The following is an 11,346-nucleotide window of genomic DNA, read 5'->3' as shown; positions in this document are numbered from 1 at the left end:
TCAGAAATCCGGCCCTGGCTGCTGGGAAAAGCCAAGTCAGCTTGTCAATACATTTAAAATGATTCGCAAACAGCAACAAACTTTCTAGAGCTTCTTTATTATCAGTGCTATGGTTTTGTTCGCTAGGTCTATTACTGCACAATGCAGTACAAACCATGGGATCCTCGATTGCATACTGTTGCTGGCCATGATAAAACAACCCAACTTCCATTGATATGTCCTGAGCTTATGATATATTTGTGTTAGAGTTAGTGTTTATATTGAATCTAATGTCTAATCTGCTGTGTGTCTTTAGAGTGTTGTCACCTTAAAGCACCGTGCAGTGCTTAATATTAAAAGATTACACTTACCTGGGGCTTCTTCCAGCCCACCATAGGCGGCGAGGTCCCCCGGCATCCTCCTGGCTCCTCACCTTGTGCCTCCGCCGGTCCCCGTTACCGGCGTCACGCCGGCCGCCGTGCGTCATTAACTAGGAAGAGCCGGTCCGACACCCGGCCCAGGTGTCGCCGGTACCGAGTACCGGCGGAGGCACAAGGAGAGGCGCTGGGGGACCTTCGCCTCCTACGGTGGACTGGAAGAAGCCACAGGTAAGTGTAATCTTTTAATATCAGGCACTGCTGAGGGTCTCTTTAACCCTCCTGGCGGTTTGCTAAAAAATCGCCAGGGGGCAGCAAATCTTTTTTTTTAAATTTTTTTTTTTTTCATGTAGCGAGACTAAGTCTCGCTACATGATAGCCGCTGCTCAGCGGCATCCCCCCAGCCCCTCCGATCGCCGCCGGCGATCAGGAGATACCGTTCAAAGAACGGGATCTCCTGGAGGGCTTCCCCGTCGCCATGGCGACGGGGCGGGATGACGTCACCGACGTCATCGACGTCGTGACGTCAAAGGGGATTCCTATCCACCCCATAGAGCTGCCTGGCACTGATTGGCCAGGCAGCGCACGGGGTCTGGGGGGGGGGGGCGGCTGCGGCGTGACGGATAGCGGCGGATCGGCGGGTAGCGGCGGCGATCGGGCATTGCACGCAGCTAGCAAAGTGCTAGCTGCGTGCAGCAAAAAAAAAAAATTATGCAAATCGGCCCAGCGGGGCCTGAGCGGTGCCTTCCGGCGGCATAGCCCGAGCTCAGCTCGGGCTTACCGCCAGGAAGGTTAAGCTTAAAGCGGACCTGAACTCAGAATGTCCTCTCTGCTCTAGAAGATACAATACAGCATAACAACACATTTATTTGTTACAGTTAATACAAATCCTGAAATAAATCCGCAGTGTGTCTACTTCCTGATTCATGGAAGCAGACATATTGTTAACATCCTGTGCATTGAAATGGGCTTATCTCTGCCTTGGCAGTCATGTGACACAGGGGAAAGATCAAATTACAACTTGTGATTAGACACAAATGAGTGGGAATTTGACAGGCTAAACTCTCTAAATACATACAGGGTGCATTTCTCAATGTTTTCTTTCTGTCCCGTGAAAGAGTTCACTTTAAATGAGAGCTAAAAGCTTATGCAGGCACCATATGATACTTCGGCAACATTTGGTGAAAGTGCCACAAGCAGCTTCTAGCAGTCAGTTTACCATATAATACATAAACTTCAAGGTAGGACTCCAGGATACATTAAATAAAAGTACCTGCTCGGTTATATAGGGTTTGGAAACTAATTTGAGAGCTCAGGGGCGCATGCTCTGTCTACTCCATGAGCCCTGTTTGTGGAATGGACAGAGCATGTACCCTGCTCCGCATAGAACCAATCAAAGCTGTGAATGGGGACTACAGTGGTAACAGTATTGTTTGCCCTTTGATGACTGAATAATCATTTGCTAATAATCATAAATTAGCTGAGGATAGGAGTGCTTTCATACTACCAGTGATGTGGCACAGTGTATGTTACGCTGCTATTCCTTGCACCGCCACTGCCTAGTGATCCACACAAAATAAACTAGCTGCAGTTTAACGCAGTGGATGGCCAGTCTCCATTCACATAGTATTACTTAGGTCCACACTGCTCGGCACACTGAGAGGGCAGCAGCAGTGCCAAACAGGATGTATCATGGGGTTTTGCTGCATGTGCAAACAGGCTTGTCTGTAAAGAGGAACTGACTGTAACCCAGGATTGAACTTCATTCCAGTCAGTAGCCGATATCCCCTTTCCCATGATAAATATTTACCTTTTCTCAAATAGATCATCAGAGAGTCTGTGTGGCTGATATTGAGATGAAACTCCTCCCACAGTGTGATGTCATTACCATGGTACTGTCAGTTTGCTGTCTGTGAGCCTCATTGCATTGTGGGAAATAACAGATTTTTCCTACTGCCAAACATGCAATATCTCACTCTGCGCACAGAACTCTCAGTAACGAACATTCCGTACAGATCATCTGGCAGAACTAAATATGTCACCACCAGTGATACATTTCAGAATGTAAATCAGGGAGAGGAAATATTTTACAATGGGCAAACACTGACTAAATAGTCTATAAATTAATATTGTAAAAAAATAATCAATTTTACTCATTATGTTATATCACTACAATTCCTCTTTAAAGCTAAGTACTCATGGAATAGGGGATGCAGAGGTTGCGCCCACATCGGGGCCAGAGGGGCCCTCCCTGAACTCCAGTATTAGCTCTCTATTGGTCCTGTGCTCATAATAATCACTTCTATAGATACTTTGAATAGTGGTAATCATTAACAAGCTGCTCCCCATTCCCTTCTTGCACCTCTGACACTGTAGTTGTCATGGTTGGCAGGTTTTGGTGCACCGTATCAATTGTTATGTATAGAGTGCTTGGGGGGGCTGGCCATTGTAAAACTTGCATCGGGCCCACAGCTCCTAAGCTACACCACTGGAAAGACGGTAACTTGATTTACATTTTTGCTAAAGTCCACTGACTTAAGGGAAAATCTGAACGATTATTTACAATGTGAGCCGTAATGATGGTTGTTCAAAAACGTTGCAGGTAGTCGGAAGTCTTTAAAGTGACTCTGTAACAAAAATTACAACGTTTTTTCTACCATCCTACAAGTTCCTAAACCTATTCTAATGTGTTCTGGCTTACTGCAGCTCTTTCTATTATAACCATCTCTGTAATAAATCAATGTATCTTTCCCCTGTCAGACTTGTCGGCCTGTGTCTGGAAGGCTGCCAAGTTCTTCAGTGTTGAACTGTTCCTCTATGCACACTCCAGTGTGTGTTTTATTTACATAAGCCAGCAGCTTCTCTGCTATCTTATCAGTGATAGAAGAGAGCTGGATAAAAATCCTCCTCTGGAGGCTGTGAAAGGAGCTGGTCTGTCACATACTGAGGAATTGACGACATAGGCAGAGCTGTCTGCAAGAAGCCTGTAATGTTCAGTGCATGAGAGAAGCTGGGGACATAAGGTAAACACACACAAATGATCTCTTGAGATTCAGAAGTAAGGCTGTATACAGCCTGCTTGTGTATGGATGTATTTTCTATGTGTGGACATGCTGTACATCAACCTACTTCCTGTTTTGGTGGCCATTTTGTTTGTTTATAAACAAACTTTTTAAAACTGTTTTTGACTACTTTTAATGCGGCGGGGAGCGGTGAAATTGTGACAGAGGGTAATAGGAGATGTCCCCTAACACACTGGTATGTTTACTTTTGTGCAATTTTAACAATACAGATTCTCTTTAAAGATAGTTTAACGAATTTTCATTTATTCCTGTTGCACATTGTCGTGCAAAACGAACATTCATGAGGCAAAGTTGTGTAAAATATCTAGCCTTGAGTATGAAGAACCCTTAGACTGTCTGGAGTTCAGCTTTAACATGATGTCATTCACATTAAGTTTAAAATGTTTGTAAATATCTTTGTCTTTCAGACAGCGAGAACTGATAAAAGGTACTTATGCAAAAAAATAATTATGCATAAAAACATTTTTACTGAAAATGCCAAATGTACCACCCCAGATCTCACCTGTCTGGGCTGCAATAACATTGTGAATTCAGTTTATTTGATGTTTTATTTTATAATGAAAAAGGGAAACATTTGCACTACAAGGTCAAAGTGAACAACAACGGTGCCTTTTATATAAAATAAGAAAACAATAAGAAATATCTTTATAAATATTTATTGAATTATTAGTTAAGAGTTAAATATTATTTTTGATTTTTTTATGTAAGTTACACTAAATATTATAAGATAGAAACTATTACTGAGCTGAGATGGAGCGTTCCTTTTATACATTACAATATTTGTTTCTGCTGTCACTGCCTCCACCACAATAAATGAAGGTTCTCACTACACAACGCATGCATACTACACACTATACATGTTCCCTGTTTTAATATGAGTGGCTAGATATTTTCATATGAGTTGTATGCCCAATCCTGTAAAGTCCTGAAAATGACTAACCAATCTGTTTCTGCTTTCTGTGGTAATGGCCCTGCCGCTCTTCTTTCCTTCCTCCTTTTGTTTTAGTTTCTGCATAGCTGAATGCTTGGCTGTCCTCGTGGCTACAGCAATCAGATAGATTTCTTTCTGCCAAAGTATCATTACATTTTGAAAAAAATACATTTTATTACTTTATTAAAAACTCTGAGCTCAGCTAATCTGAACCTTACACGTCATGCTCTCATTGTGGTCAAATGTGTATTCAAAGTAAACCTGAGACAAAAGGGAGGAAAGGATATTTACTTACCTGGGACTTCCTCCAGCCCCCTGTAGTGGATCTGCTCCCTCGCTAGCCTCCCGGTCACCTTCTTTTGCTCCTGTAAAGGCTGCACTTCACATAGGTTGCGGACTACTGTGCATGTGCAGTCCCGGAAGTGTGCACCACCCGACCATGCTGCAATTTCTGGGAGACTCAGTTACAGGCTTGCGTGTGGTCGGAACTTGGAGTAGACTTTGAGATATTCCATTGAGTTGTCCTACTTCTGAAATGCCAACAGGAAGGAATTCAGGTCCAAGAGTAATTTGCGACAATCACATGATTTTAAATTCCAAACTCTGTGATGGTCATGTTTTAGCCCTTACAATACTTTTATTGGATGTTTCACATGAAACAAATGAAAAAGCTCCCTCAGAACTGAACAAGTATGATATGCTCTGACGTGTGTGAATATATTTATGTATATTATCTGAAAAACAGTTGGTTTGTCAAAATGTTTGTAGTGGAAAACACCTTTCACATTCAGGCCTTAACATTTGCTGCGGAAGCTATATAACCACTTCCCGTTTCCCACTCTATGATGCGAGTCTCAAGTCCAAATTCACTACTCTAAAGATTCCTGGACACGAGACTCACGCCCAGCACTAAAAACTGCCGTTGCGTACTCGTGCACGCACGTGCTCCCATTTTATAGTGCATGATTGCTGCCAGTAAAAGGAAAAAAACCTTTAAAGGTTTTTTTTTGTAAAGTTAAAGTAACCGTGTCAAATAAAAAAATAAAGGTTTTTTTTAGTGAAGTGATAACCCATACCTGACTAATTACCCCTTGTGTCACCTATACTTGGCTTTAAAGGAAACCTGAACTGACTTTAAAAAAAGAGTTTCACTTTCCTGGGGCTTCCGCCAGCCTCCTGCAGTCGCCCTGTGCCTGCGCCATCCTGGAACAATCCTCCGGTCCCCCTCCGCAGTTACGTTTCGTTATTGCCGACTTGCAGGTCATCCGCAGCTGGGGACTAGAGAATCGTTCCGTGACAGCGTGGGCAAAGGGCAGCTGCAGGGGGCTGGCAGATGCCCCCTGCAAATTAAACTCTTTTTTTAAAAGGTTCAGGTTTCCTGTAAGATTCATGGTCACCTGTAATGGCTGCCGCCCATTGCGATCTGATGCTATCACTAGGGCGACAGCTTGGGGATCCAATGCTGTATAAATGCATCACTATATTGTTACCTAGCAATGCATCTATACAGCACTGGGGGCCCCAAACTGTGCACTGTAGTGATATGCAATCCCTACAGATGCACAGACTGGTGATAATGGCACTACATGCCCAACTAGTGATGAAATACATGCATGTCCTACATCGTTCATTTATCGTTTTAATGGGGAAGTGACAAATCATTAATTCTGAGGTGTTTTAAAACTGTGGCAATTCTCATGTAAAATTAGGGAGGGAGAAACATGAAAACAAATTAATTGTAATGTTTGCATTTAAACCTAATTTTCCTTGATAAAATGCCTGTGAAATTAAACAATACATGGAAAAAATATTCCCCCCAAAATTCTCAATTGTCCTGAAAAAATATATGTATCCCTTAGATGGCATAGGTGATAAAAAGTTATTGTTGTATCAGTAGCAACTTGATATGTCAAAATTGTCTGGTTTCTTAAAGGCTCATACACACGTCGGACTTTTGCGAACGACGGGTCGTTTGAACGTCCCGTCGTTCAGTCATCCGCACGCCAAATCGGGCGTGTGTACAGACTCGTTCGGGTGATAAGACTGACTTTGAGTGATCCGCCCAGCGGATCAAACGACCAGTCGTTCGCAAAAGTCCGACGTGTGTATGGGCCTTAACCTGCTGAGCGGTCTGGACGAGCTCAGCTCGTCCAACACCGCCAGAGGCTGCCGCTCAGGCCCTGCTGGGCCGATTTTGATGAAATAAAAAGCAGCACACGCAGCCGGCACTTTGCCAGCCGCGTGTGCTGCCTGATTGCCGCCGCTCTGCGGCGATCCGCCGCGAGCAGCGGCGAAAGAGGGTCCCCCCAGCCGCCTGAGCCCAGCGTAGCCGGAACAAAAAGTTCCGGCCAGCGCTAAGGGCTGGATCGGAGGCGGCTGACGTCGATGACGTCACTCCGCTCGTCGCTATGGCGACGATGTAAGCAAAACAAGGAAGGCCGCTCATTGCGGCCTTCCTTGTTTATTCTGGGCGCCGGAGGCGATCGGAAGATCGCCTCCGGAGCGCCCTCTAGTGGGCTTTCATGCAGCCAACTTTCAGTTGGCTGCATGAAATAGTTTTTTTTTTATTTAAAAAAAACCCTCCCGCAGCCACCCTGGCGATTTAATCAGAACGCCAGGGTGGTTAAGTGGTAAAAACCCAGGAATGCAAAGTGGTTAATCAGTTACCAGGAAGTGAAATCAGTGATAAGAAAGTGTAAAGTTGTTTATAGTAAAAGACTTTTGTTGAGCATGTGTATGTGGCTTTAGATTTCAAACAACTAGACAGACAACTTGAAGAACAACTACAAATTTACATATTGTTCTCAACTGGTGAACAACTATGTTCTAGTTAGTAATGGAAGTCATTGAAAAGTCATAGCAGACTTCTGTACACATTGCCACGTTGGACACAACTTTTCTCAGTTGTTCGTCAACTAAATCCAATAGTTGGATTGACTTGAGCTGTTTCATCGGTTGTTGGTCGCCTCTTGTCAGTGATAACGCCTTGACAAAAGTTGTCCAACTTCTTCCAAGTTCTAAAATCATTAGTGGTTGTCTCAGTCGGAATTAATGATCACTGTACAGAAATACTGGTTGGCCCCTGGCTGAGTAGCATGTTTCTGCTACTTGAGCACTAGGGTATGCTCAGTAGCAGTGTTAGGAAGTCTAGCCCAAGAACTCCTTGCTGAATAGGTGCTGGCTTACCGAACAGGAAGAGCTGAGATTTAAACCCAGGTCTCTTTTGTCAGAGGCACTTTAACCATTACATTATCCAGCCAGCACCTTATGATACGGTATGCAACAGAATAATAATAGCAGGCAAGTCAAGATGTATCCCACTTGCTTGATTGCTGAAATGGTGACCAGTGACATTGGGGATGCATGTAAACACCAGATTTCCAGCTGAGACGATCATGAGGGACCATTTCAGCAGGGGAAACTCTAAACCTGTATAGTGTAGCGTAACGTCAAGTGATATCAACAAAGTTCTTCTGGGATGTGAAATCCTTCCAGTTAGCATTACAATTCTGGAACAACACAGGGCAATGTAAAAAAAAATAAAGTAGGGAGTTGTGTCCACAATTTTTTTATGCATTTGAATTGCAGTTTTGAGTCATGATAAACAAAATGTGAACACTGTTAGAGCTAATGTGCGCCTCTCCACTCACCCTCTCTGCCTGTGCAGCAATGAATAGTTCCGCTTGTACCTATTAGTAGCTGAACCACTGGTGCCTTCTGACTGCAAATAGGGAGAGGTGTCAGACATACCGGCACACCCGGCACCTCTGGGTTTCCTGCAAAGCTTCAGCAGCAGGTCATAACTTCCCTCTTTCCTGAAGTTCCTCCAGCAAACTCTCCACCTCATGCTGCTCTGGCTGGAAGAACTAATGTTTATTGTTTCAAGCATCTGTCTGTCCCTTTCCCAAGAAAACATTTCACAAGGGGCTATAGGGACTATGTTTTCCAGTTATCTTCACATCACATTCTGACAAACAAAGGTCAATTATTACTTGCTCCACTAGGTTTTGTGAAATCTAATGTATTATTATTATTAATGTCCGTATCAAATGCTTTACAGAGAGTCTAGGATTTTGTATTAGTGTATTTTTCATCAGTGTTTTATATAAATGTCTAACAATATTTTTATATGACCAGCATTGATCATTTTTGTTGTATCGCTAATTCTTTGTACTTTGAATTATATTGGTCTATTCATGCACTGTATCTATACACGTAAGGATGGGTATAAATTATATTAATTTTCAAAGATGCTACAAGTCTGATATATGCTTATTATAAGCATTTTGTCTTGTATATACCTCTTCATCTCTGGTGCTAATTACACGCAAAGATCTTTTTTTTTCATCCATATTTCCAACTGTGGAAATACATCAAATCTGTCACCATTCAGTTTGTAACCATTGTTTTCATTGTCATAGGTATTTAATATGCACTGATAATAGCTTTACTGGTGTTCACCTATTAACAAATAAATTATTTTTAATTTTTTTTATTGTACATTTATGTCTCTGACTGTTTTTTTTTTTGTTATCCATTTTTGGGCCTGATCCAATGTACTTTTTCTCCTAAGTTTTCTCCTAGGTGATATTTCACATCTTATCAATACATTGCCACCAGCAAAGTCACCAGCAAGCAAGAAAATACCCAGAATAATACTGACAGTACTTTTTCAAACACTTTTTAGTACTTTTTCATTTGCAGAGTGCTGAAAACCTAAAACAGAAACTGAAAACAGAAGATGAAAATTATCTCATAGTAGAAAAAGTGAATTGGCCCACTGTGCTTTTCTGTACAATCTAGAACAATGGTGGCAACTGCCTAATAAGCATGTGTCCATAACATGTTACAGTTATACATTTAAGGAAAAGAATGAAATATCAAACAGGTGCTCCATGTATTTAAGTATATTCTAGAACATGGCTTTTCAACCTTTTAATTAATCGTGCCACTTTTATCGCCTGAAATTTTTCAAGTACCACCAAGTTTGCCTGCGCAGTAGATTGGACGCAATCGGGCTTGGCTGTTTCTGCTGGAGCCTGAATGGAGAGCAGCTACTGCGCATTTGCACACACCGATGAGGAGAAGTTTGGGGCTCCCAGCACTGGATACCCTTTACTGAGGAGGAAAGGGGAAGCCTCTTTAGGATACAAAGGCCTCCCTACCCCCGGGGCACTTTTTTCTTGCAGGTACACTTTAAGAAAAGAGGGCATATGGGAGGGGAAAAGTAGGAGTAGAGAACGTGTGGACACGTTTCAAAGGGGGCTAAAAGTGCTAGCCTAGAAAGAGAACCACTAAGTTAAAGCCAATAAATAGGTCATTAGACTGGGAGCAAGATAGGAAGATAAAAAGCCAACATAGGCTTTTTCTTCCATTCCCTCTACGCAGTTATGCATATCTGACACCTGTGACTGTTTTATCTGGTTTTGGACTTTTTATAGATTGCCAGTTTTAATTGTGCAAATCGTGATGCAAATCTAGCCCCCAAAACAAAATGTGGTGGCAAATTAATACTCAACATTGAGGACCTCAAGGCCAAAGGTGCTCATCACGAGGTTGTGATCACAGCTACCCCATGTTCACAAGCCTATTTTTGCGATCACAAGGTCGAAATCGGCATCGGTGAACGGCCGCGATCACGAATGCTGGTTTTGATTGCACTCGTGATTGCATTCAAAATCTGACTTGTGATCATAGGTAGGGATGCTCACCGTATTCCGCGGCATTCCGTTTTCTGCAATTCCGGTTGGAAATTGGTGAATCCGTTCTGTCGCATCGGAACGGAATTGCTATAGCGTTTCAACGGAATTCCGTAATTGCTATGCGTAATTCCATCGGAATGCAGATTTTTTTAAGCCAATCACAAGGAAGACCCTAGACAGAAGCTTAAACTGAAAACAACAAGATTTCTGCATGAAAATTGGAATTTCAGCACCAATTAGAGGCTTAACAAAAACCAACCAACAGGATTTCTGCATGAAAATCGGAATTATTTCAGCACCAATTAGAGTCTTAACAAAAACCAAACAATCCTACGTTAGCAACCAGCTCCATAGCTACCTCAGCTATCCCACCAATTTTGTATAGGTCCCATGGCTTACGCGACAGTTCCTGCGGCTCCCAAAAAAAATTATAGTGACCGCCGTGGAACCACCTCTAGGTCCCATGGCCTACGCGACAACTCCTGCTGCTCCAAACCAAAATTGTAACGACCACCGTAGAACCACCTCTAGGACCCATGGCCTATGCGACAACTCCTGCTGCTCCAAACCAAAATTGTAATGACCGCCGTGGAACCACCTCTAGGTCCCATGGCTTACGCCACAACTCCTGCTGCAAGAAAAAAAAATGACCGGTGGAACCACTAGATCCCATGGCCTACAATTTGTCAAAAATGAGGTTTCAATTGAGATTACGGAATGTAACGGTTACGGAATTTCGCTCTGACGGAATTCCGAATTTCCACGGAATCGGAATTTGCCGTTTCTGATCATCCCTAAACAGGTTAACTGTGATCATGAGCCCGGAATACTGTCTTAAAACACAGGGTGTTTACTGTTATCACCTTAACAACACATTTATTGTATTGCTATATAGTTAGCTAGCCATTTGATTGTGTTAGCTTACAGCCAGTGTAGTGTAGAGTATATAAAGTAAAAGAAGAAAACAACAGTACCTGGCACCAAATGTAGCAGGGCAGAGCCAACGGAGCTGGGATACAGAGCATGCATGTCCTAAATCCTTGTGAAGTCCAATAGAGAAGAAGAAAAAAGCGAGGCACCACTTCTTAAAATCCCTTTAATCAGGTTGGGAGATAGCAGGTACACAGCAGTGGGGGTATCAAGTGCCTGACAGCTGTTTAGCTGGTTTAAACCAGGCAGAATATACATGCCTGACAGCCGTTTCGCTGGTTTAAACCAGCTTGAAGAAGCTGGTTTAAACCAGCAACAAAGACAGAATGACTGGGTCTCCACCT

This window comes from Hyperolius riggenbachi, chromosome 9 (genome assembly GCF_040937935.1).
Source record: "Hyperolius riggenbachi isolate aHypRig1 chromosome 9, aHypRig1.pri, whole genome shotgun sequence".
In the NCBI taxonomy this organism is placed as follows: Eukaryota; Metazoa; Chordata; class Amphibia; order Anura; family Hyperoliidae; genus Hyperolius; species Hyperolius riggenbachi.
Note: the sequence above shows the minus strand (reverse complement) of the source record.